The sequence below is a fragment of the Camellia sinensis genome, unplaced genomic scaffold, assembly GCF_055761805.1.
Source record: "Camellia sinensis isolate YWXY unplaced genomic scaffold, ASM5576180v1 Unanchor4, whole genome shotgun sequence".
NCBI lineage: Eukaryota > Viridiplantae > Streptophyta > Magnoliopsida > Ericales > Theaceae > Camellia > Camellia sinensis.
The window spans coordinates 15,766,490-15,777,204 of NW_028129277.1; positions in this window are offsets into that span (position 1 = coordinate 15,766,490).

Genomic DNA, 10,715 nt, shown 5'->3' on the forward strand with positions numbered 1-10,715 from the left:
AAAGGATTATAACATAAATATTTAAATACGCAATATTATTTTATTTTATTTTTTATTTATTTTTTTGAACAACAAATACACAACAGTGCATATCCTCTTTGGTTGACAAGAAAAATGAAACAAAAGAACAGGAAATACAAAATCAAACAATAAAATAGACACTAAAATGAAATAAATATTACCTTGTTTTGCAAAAACCTCAAACCAGTGGGAGAAGAATTATATCTGAAATTTGAAAAGGAAAAAAAAAAGATTTAGAAAAAGATTACATCATTTGCAGATTTAAAGAACATAGAAGAGAAGAGAAGAAGAGAGGAGAAGAAAAGACCGTACCGTCATTGCTGTCGCGCTGCAGAGCTGCCGATTGTCATTGGATCGTCGCCGTTGTACGGTCGCCACCGCCAATCGAGCTGATGGAGAGAGACAAAAGACGAGAAAGGTAGGGTTTGGTTGTTTCTCTCTCCAGAATAGAAGAGAGAACTGCACTACTAAAATAATAATAGTCATAATAATAAAAGGTATATGGACGGGTCGGGCATGCATGGTTTAGGGGCGGGGGTTTGGATCAGGTTCATGCCAAATATGCCTGTGTGTTTCTTTGGGCTCGATTTCAAATATTCATATAACTACTCTGTCATCCGTCTGAGTTCATGCCAAGTACACTAGCATTGTAGATAACTAATCAAAAAAATAATAATTAATTAAATAAAACAAATACACAGCAAATAAATAATCAAATTTTATATGTGTCGTCCCAGTGAAAACCAAACATAAAAGGATTATAACATAAATATTTAAATACACAATATTTTTTTATTTTATTTTTTATTTATTTTTTTTGAATAGCAAATACACAATAGTGCATATCCTCTTTGGTTGACAAGAAAAAAATGAAACAAAAGGGCATGAAATACGAAATCAAACAACGAAATAGGCACTAAAATGAAATAAATATTACCTTGTTTTGAAAAAACCTCCAATCAATGGGAGAAGAATTATATCTGAAATTTGAGAAGGAAAAAAAAATTTAGAAAAAGATTACATCATTCGCAGATTTAAAGAACATAGAAGAGAAGAGAATAAGAGAGGAGAAGAGAAGACCGTACCGTCGTTGCTGCCGCACTGCAGAGCTGCCGATTGTCATTAGATTGTTGCCGTTGTACGGTTGCCACCGCCAATCGTGACGATGGAGAGAGACAAAAGACGAGAAATGTAGGTTTTGATTGTTTCTCTCTCCAGAATAGAAGAGAGAACTGCACTACCAAAATAACAATAATCATAATAATAAAAGGTATATGGGCGGGTCGGGCATGCACGGTTTAGGGGCGGGGGTTTGGATCAGGTTCATGCCAAATATGCCTGTGTGTTTCTTTGGGCTAGATTTCTAATATTCATATAATTGCTCTGTCATCCGTCTGAGTTCATGCCAAGTACACTAGCATTGTAGATAAATAATCAAAAAATAATTAATTAATTAAATAAAACAAATACATAGCAAATAAATAATCAAATTTTATCTGTGTCGTCCCAGTGAAAACCAAACATAAAAGGATAATAACATAAATATTTAAATACGCAATGTGGGGAATGAGGTTTGGAAATACTCTTCTGATCCTGTGAGACGCTAGTGATCCTCAGCCAGTCACCTGAAAGGATACAAATACTCCGGTCGGGGGCGCCGGAATTAGCACTCCGACGGACAAGTCAGTTCAGATCCTCAGGATAGCTTGTTTACTAAGTTAAGTGAAGTGATTCTTACATACATTTCTCAATCCATTGTTCCTGTATTTATACCTGCTCCTTTTGATCCTCGGGGCCAGGGCCTACTTTTTAATCATTGTCCTTTCTCTTATGCGGCTGTAAGGATCTACACTTATTTGGCACATGTATTGTATTCAGCTTCCGATTCTCATAGGATACAGCCGATTAATATCAGTCTTCTAAGGTATGCACCTTCTGATTTTGCCATTATTCGGCTCCCACAATTGCCCCCGAACTCCCCATTGACGGCAGTTAATCGGCGTGTTTGGTCTTGAATTGGAAAAGTCAAAATAGGTCAGACGGCTTCACGTGCCCCAATACAGATGTCAGAACGCGCACATCTTTTGGTCATCATTACATTTCCTGCCTCATTCGTGCGTCTCGCATTTATTGTGATTTGAAATTTCAGTCCTTTCGAGTATTCGAGACTCTTGGACAACCCTTCTCTGACTCATGTTTTCTGCAATTCTTCTCCGTCTATCCTTGCCCCGTCTACTCGTAAGTATTTTTCTCTCTTCTTTGTAACCCTATTTTCTGTTTGTCATTTTGATTTCAGCGGAACCTTGAATCCCCGCGAAAATGGCTAAACACTTGAAAGACCTCATTTCTGTGGGTTGTATTTCCGGATTTCGGCGACACTTTTCCATTCCCGACGATGTCCACTTATCTCTTGTAATGGACAGTACTCTTGATATGGAGAGGGAGGATCAAAATACGATCGTCTTCCCTCTCTTATCCATAGCGGAGGGCGGAGTTCTTTTTCCCCTACATCCATTGCTTAGGACCATCATTCAGTATTGGAGTCTGATTCCTTCTCAACCCAATGTAAATTTTTTTTGAATCATCATGGGGGTGATAGAATTGAACCGACGCCTTAGGATCAACCTTGGCATTCCGGCGATTCGGCACGGCTACGCTTTGGCCAAATCTTCCGGTTGGTTGGGGTGATACTTTCTCAGGGCCAAGGACACTGACCATCACTTGATAACCATGCTTGCTAGTTCTGGTAAGAGAGTTGACGACGTAATGGTCAATGTCCGAGGTAATTGGGAGTTCGGTGAAGGCGAAGACCGCCTAGACCCTATTCCCAGACGGAAGGATGATCCAGGTTGCCATGTAACACCTCGTGTTTGTTGATCTGCCTTTTATTCGACTTTTTTCCTTCAATCACCCCTTGTTCTTTGCAGGTAACAGATTGAAGAAGATTCTTCCCTCAACCGACGATGCAGTCCTTGAGGAAATTATGTCTGCACTCAGATACTTCGACCGTCCAAACGTACAAAAGCAAGGGAGAGCTACTCACATACTCCTCCGATACGAACCTACTTATACTACATTCTCAGCCGCGGACGGCATTCCAATTCCATCCAGCGATCAACACCTTTTGGCTCTTCTCTTTCCTAGCTTCAAGAGCCTTAGGCAAATTGGCCTCGAAGATTCGGATTCGGGGGAAGACGCGGAGCCGGTGGTAGAGGTAGTTGCCAAACCAACCAAAGAGGTCGCTAAGGAGGCCGAAGAGCTCGACGAGGCGATATGCTCGGCGTTCGAGGCTGCCGGACTTAACCAGCCTTCACCGTCCACTTAGGGTCGGGCAGAGTTTTCTTCTAGAGATATTTTTGTGAATTTGGGAGACCTACCTGACGATTTTTCCGAAGGTATGGCTGGGCAAAGCCTTACACAGATGGTGCGAAAGAAAAATACCGAGCGAATGGCTGCTCGAAAGAAGGCCGAGGCCGCCCGCTCTGAGCCCACCTTGATTGAAACTTTCGTACCCGTTATTGAAGAGATGGCTCAGGTTGCTGCGGCCCAAGCGGGGAAAGAGGTTGAACAGGTCATTGACGAACGGCTGACTCCGGAGGAGCGGGGCAAAAAGCGTAGTGGCGAGGGAGAGGCTAGGTCGGAGATTAGCCCTGCTTCCAAACGACCTCGTTTAGAAGAGTCGGACATGGTTGCTCCTTTTATTGTTCGACCAAAGATCAAAGATACGCCGATCTCTTCTGACGCTTCAGCCATTGAGGATCCAGTCGTGGTGTTGAGCCTGGCGGCTTCAATTTCCTTGCCGGCTGACACCACAGCCTTTCGCGCCGTGCCGGATGTTACGGCCGTAGCCCTATCTGCGCAGTCAGTGCTCCTGGTAAGTGATCATCTCAAATTCTCTTGAATTTGTTTTCATTAAGGTATCTGACGATCCCAACTTGTTTTGCAGACGGTTGGCAGGATCGCGGACCTAGGCCGCCGCCTGCATGATGCCCTTGGCAGGATTGATCATTTGCGAACGGAGGCGGATGGTCAAAAGAGTAGGGCCGAGTTCGAAGTAATAAGAGCCGCAATGGAGAGTGTGCGAGCTGAAGCAGAGGAGGAGAGGGCTCGCTCAGCTGAACAGTTCCGCTCTAACGCCGAGAGTAGGGCAAATGCGAGCGAAGAATCGTTCAAGTTAGCTAAGGAGGCGCTTGCCGAGGTGAAGGTTCAGTTAGAGGAGCTCAAGGCGGCCAAGGAAAAAATCGATTCTGAGGCCTCTGCGGCATTTGAGGCAGGAAAAAGCACTGCCTACACGAAATATGTAGATGAAGTCCCCAAATTCGAGAATCGGGGGTTCAAAGATGGGTGGCTCAAAGCCCTTGCTGCCGCTGGAGTTACATTGGCCTTGCCAATTCCCTACGAGCAAGTGGACGTTAAGCCATTCGAATCTGACCCCGTGGATTGATCTAGGAGACATTTCAATTTTATTAAGTATTTTTAATTCTGATGTAAGTTTTTGTTCGGTAAACTTAGACTTTTGTTGGTTCAGGGTAGTTTTCATGTATAAATTGGTTACTATTTGCACTCAATTTATTAATGAAAATTTCCTGGTTATTTCACCACCACTTGTACACAGTTTGTGAAGTTATGTTAATGAAGAATGTTTTGCCTTTAACTACTTTGGATAAAATCATTGATGCGTTTGAGCTTTCAGAGATTGAATATCTTATGACAATATTGATTTATCATTCATATGCCGAGTATTGTGGGCATTCAAGCCGAATATATTGATGAATCTTAAGTATTTTGAATAATCAATTCATGAGCCGTTTGGGGCACTTGAGCCGAATAGATTGATGAATCTGCCCTTGCCCCGGGAGGTGCATGATCATTCGGGAGCTGAATAAGACGGCCTTAAGAATTTTGAAGTCGATTCATGAGTCGACTAGGGCACTTGAGCCGAATAGATTGATGAATCTGCCTTTGCCCCAGGCAGTGCATGATCATTCGGGAGCCGGATGAGACGACCTTAAGAATTTTGAAGTCGATTCATGAGCCGGCTAGGGTACGTGAGCCGAATAGATTGATGAATCTGCCCTTGCCCCAGGCGGTGCATGATCATTCGGGAGTCGGATGAGACGACCTTGAGAATTTTGCAGTCAATTCATGAGCCGGTTGGGGCACTTGAGCTGAATAGATTGATGAATCTGCCCTTGCCCTAGGCGGTGCATGATTATTCGGGAGCCGGATGAGACGACCTTAAGAATTTTGAAGAGTCGATTCATGAGCTGGCTGGGGTACTTGAGCCGAATAGATTGATGAATCTGCCCTTGCCCCAGGCAGTGCATGATCATTTGAGAGCCGGATGAGACGACCTTGAGAATTTTGAAGAGTCGATTCATGAGCCGTCTGGAGTACTTGAGCCGAATATATTGATGAATCTGCCCTTGTCCCAGGCGATGCGTGATCATTCTGGCGCCGGACGATTGAGGTTTTTGCAATTAATGAGATTGCCTCGAGGGCGCTGCCTCTGTAAAGGATAAATGAACAAAGGTATAACCTTTATGAGCTTAGTAAACAGCTGACTCCAGCTCTTGGGGGAAGATTCATCGTGTGAATGTCGAACAGACTCTTCTTTAACAGTAGAGGGGAAACGACGACGCTAGTTGAGCTGGGCGGAGACATGAATCGAGGTGGTGAACCTTTGCACACACGAAGTATGATTTCTAGGGATCGAGAGAGGCGTCAGTCTCCTCGACGTCGAAGCAGGTCACCCAGGCGGGACAAGCAGTCGTAGGGCAGATCTCCGCAACTCTGAGTCGAGAGGGGATCTAACGCGAATCCGTGCCCATTAAGCTTTGCAGTATTTATAGGGAATAGACCCATGACTGAGGCGGACTCGATCGTTCGAAACCCAAATGTAGCGGTCCAGTTTGCTTGACAAATTTTTCCTCCTGAGGTGCAGCAGTCAATGGTAGGTCGCCAGGACTATGACATATTTCGCGAAGGCATTCATGGGGCGGTGAAGGGGCTTTACATTGCCTATGAAATTGGCATACGGCTGCGTGCTGCCTGTCGAGAATTGGAGAAGAAGAAGGAACGTATTCGAAGTTTGGAGGCTCGTGCGGAGGCAGCCGAGCGTGAGTTAAGAAAGACCAGGGCGGCTCAGGCACAACCCGTCGGGTAGGGAAACCCAATTGTGGAGGAAAGGGTTACTAGTCGGCTCATCAGTGCCGCGCTCGTCAATCGTGAGACGGTGAGTATGTTTGCAATGGAGTCTGTGAAGGGGAGGGCCTATGAAAAAGGTTTTCATGAAGGCCGAAAAGTTGGAATCGAAAAGACCAAGGAGAAGCTTGCCGAAGAGGTTTGTCGATGTGAGAATCGTGGATTTAGGCACGGTTGGATCAAGGCATCTCAAGCCGCAGAAGCTATTCGAGCGTCGGGCATTGATTCGGCATCGCCACTCTACCACAGCAAACATTTTCCGTTTTCCGCTTTTGAAGTCGAGAAAAGTGAGGATGAGGGTGACGCCGTATAAGAATACGCATTGTAAGGTTGAATCGTAATAAAAACTATGTAATTTATTTTTGGATTGAATAAAAACGTTCTATTATAAATATTTCGTCGTAGTTCGTATTCGGTATATACGTGTTTTGTTTTATTACATGAATGTTTGAATGAATGTACAAACATTGATCGTATAGTGATACGCCGGATTATAGGCGGGGTCAGCCCAATCATGATGGCCGTTTATTCTTGAATGTGGCCACTGTAATTTCAAGAGGCCAAAAGCTAGTTCGTGGAGTGGCTGTGGCAAATTCCAGTCGGGGTGGGGTCTAAATGCTTGGCCGGTTGGATTGATAGCGTTGCCCCTGTCCCAGTCAGTGCATGTGTTCCAAAAAGCCGTTCGGGTACCTAGGCCATGGTGAATGTCAACCGACGTTCGTCTCTTGGGGTTTTGGCATCAATGAAATTTCCTCGGGGTCACTGCCAGCATTTAAAAATAAATGGAATGGACTCTTCGTGCCAGTAACCTTATTAATATAGCGTCATTTGTTGCGTGGGGTTATATAATATTGTGGATGTAAAACAGAGTTTCTTTAGTCAGCCAAACTCGAACTTTGGCCGAGCTTGATGTCGCAATGGATCGCAGCGGAGAATTCTCTGGTGTGGGAGGTAGGTCGTTAAAAAAGAAACGGGAGGCGCGTCAGCCTCCAATTCGTCGAAGCAAATCGCCCCGAAAGGAGACACAATGACCGTTGCCCTTAACCTTCCTTGTCCTGGATCTTGGCCTAGACATTGTCGATGGTGTCAGAGGGAGGTCCAGAGATACGCTAATTCGGGCACGGTTGGATCAAGGCATTTTGAGCCGCGGAGGCCTTCCAAACGACGTGCATTGATTCGGGGCCTCCGCTGTATCAACGTGATTAATTCCCTTTCCGCCTTAGAAGTTAAAGATAGATATTATAATGTTCGAACACGGATTGCGTCTATGTAACAACTATTTGATCAAATAAAAGGTTTTATTTCAAACATTTGCGTCTTACTCTGGATATATATATATATATATATTTTTTTTATGCTTAGTTAAGCACCTTATTTCGAATGTTGGCCTGTTTTGTTTCGTTTTGTTCGTGCCGAAGGGTGCTCCGAATTCGGAGGTACGATCTACCCTAGGGTGTTACGCGTCAGAGGCGCTGCAAATTCGGAATCTTAATCGGCCCAAAGACATCTTGCACCGATGGGGCTCCGTAACCGATGTTTCGATGCGGAGACTTTAATCGGCCTTAAATGCACCAAAAGGGGGCTCCGAATCCGGAGACTTAGTTTGGCCAATCGTGATATCCACAAAGGGCGCTTCGAATCCGGAGTCTTAGTCGGCCCTAAGGTGTCATACACTAAAGGGGGCTCCGAATCCGGAGACTTTAATCGGCCCTAAGCTGTCATACACCAAATGGGGCTCCGAATCAGGAGACTTAGTTTGGCCAATCGTGTTATCTACGAAGGGCACTTCGAATCCGGAGTCTTAGTCAGTCCTAAGGTGTCATACACCAAAAGGGGCTCCGAATTCGAAGACTTAGTTTGGCCAATCGTGATATCCACGAAGGGCGCTCCAAATCCGGAGTCTTAGTCGGCCCTAAGGTGTCATGCACCAAAGGGGGCTCCGAATCTGGAGACTTTAATCGGCCCTAAGGTGTCATACACCAAAGGGGGCTTTGAATCCAGAGACTTAGTTTGGCCAATCGTGATATCTACGAAGGGCGCTCCGAATCCGGAGTCTTAATCGGCCCTAAGGTGTCATGCACCAAAGGGGGCTCCGAATCCAGAGACTTTAATCGGCCCTAAGGTGTCATACACCAAAGGGGCCTTCGAATCCGGAGACTTAGTTTGGCCAATCGTGATATCCACGAAGGGTACTCTGAATCCGGAGTCTTAGTCGGCCCTAAGGTATCATGCACCAAAGGGGGCTCCGAATCCAGAGTCTTTAATCGGCCCTAAGGTGTCATACACCAAAGAGGGCTCTGAATCCGGAGACTTAGTTTGGCCAATCGTGATATCCACGAAGGGCGCTCCGAATCCGAAGACTTAGTTTGGCCAATCGTGATATCCACGAAGGGCGCTCTGAATCCGGAGTCTTAGTCGGCCCTAAGGTGTCATGCACCAAAGGGGGCTCTGAATCCGGAGACTTTAATCGGCCCTAAGGTGTCATACACCAAAGGGGGCTCCGAATCCGGAGACTTAGTTTGGCCAATCGTGATATCCACGAAGGACGCTCCGAATCCGGAGTTTTAGTCGGCTCTAAGGTGTCATACACCAAAGGGGACTCCGACTCCGGAGACTTAGTTTGGCCAATCGTGATATCCATGAAGGGTGCCCCGAATCCGGAGTCTTAGTCGGCCCTAAGGTGTCATGCACCAAAGGGGGCTCCGAATCCGGAGACTTAGTTTGGCCAATCGTGATATCCATGAAGGGCGCTCCGAATCCGGAGTCATAGTCGGCCCTAAGGTATCATACATCAAAGGGGGCTCCGAATGCACAGACTTTAATCGGCCCTAAGGTGTCATACACCAAAGGGGGCTCTGAATCTGGAGACTTAGTTTGGCCAATCGTGATATCCACGAAGGGCGCTCCAAATCCAGAGTCTTAGTCGGCCCTAAGGTGTTATACACCAAAGGGGGCTCTGAATCTGGAGACTTAGTTGGCCAATCGTGATATCCACGGAGGGCGCTCCGAATCCGGAGTCTTAGTCGGCCCTAAGGTGTTATGCTCCAAAAGTGGCTCCGAATTCGAAGACTTTAATCGGCCCTAAGGTGTCATACACCAAAGGGGGCTCCGAATCCGGAGACTTAGTTTGGCCAATCGTGATATCCACGAAGGGCGCTCCGAATCCGAAGTCTTAATCGGCCCTAAGGTGTCATGCACCAAAGGAGGCTCCGAATCCGGAGACTTTAATCGGCCCTAAGGTGTCATGCACCAAAGTGGGCTTCGAGAAATGAATTGAGCGACGAAGAAAAAATGGTTTGCATTGCAGAAGTGATATATATACAAGTATCAAAGCCCACAGGTCGGGTCAGTGATAGGGTTTTCATAAAATCTCTGCTTGTGCCGATTGCAGGGAACCACGGATTTCTGCAATGCCATGGGCTGTCGGGAAGCGCACAAGCTGATGATAAGTGCTTGGAACGGCCTTCATAATATGTAGCCAGGTTCGCCCCATGACGACATTATACGGCGAGGGGAGCTTTACGACCAGGAATTCTACTTTGATCGTTCTGGAGCCCACTCGAATAGGTAGTGTGATCTTCCCTAACGGGTACTCAGGATTCGTATTAAAGCCGAACAATGGGTGAGGCGCCGGAGACAGATCTGACTCGTTAAAGCCGAGTTTGATGAAAGTTTTGTAATACATAACCTCTGAAGTACTCCTTGGGTCTATGAGAATACGTTCAATGGTGAACCGTTTTACGCGTAATTTGATGACCAACAGATCGATGTGGGAGGCTGTTATGCCGCTAAGATCGGAGTCATTGAAAGTAATTGTCGGAGCTTCTCTAGGCCATTCAGTCGGAATACGTTGCTTTTGGGGGATTGGATGCGATTGAATTGTGTGCACGATTGGGGACACAGGCAGACTGTAGATTATATGGATCACACCAAGTGGAGGTGAGTCCTGCCTCAAGGCTAATGCCTGGATTGGCTTTCCCTTTCTCACGTACTGTTGCAGTCGGCCGTCTTGCACCAGTTCTTCCAGGTGATCCTTTAATGCGTAGCAGCTCTCGGTTTCATGGCCGTAATCTTTGTGATACTCGCACCGCTTATCCCTTCTTCGCGTGTCGGGTGGCCCCACCATCTTTGACGGCAATTTGAAGAATGGAAGGTGTTGGACTTTGGTCATTATTGCAGTGATTGGTTCTGACAAGTCTGTGTACTTCTTGTCGGCACGCCTCGAGCGCCTACTGTCGACTTGCAGTTGTTCATTCGTCCGGTGGGAGCATTGATCGCTTGATCAGCGAGAATTCCGCCTTTTGTCTCGTTTAGTGCGTTGCCGTGGCTCAGGGCTCGGAGGTGGCACCGAACTTATTGGTTGAGCAATTTCAAGGGGGGCTGTTTTGTTAGACATTTGTCCGGCTTTTATTCTCAAGGCATCATTTTCCACTTTGCAATACTCTTCAACTTTCTTCATTAACGCCCAGACTGTTTTGGGGGGTCTTCTG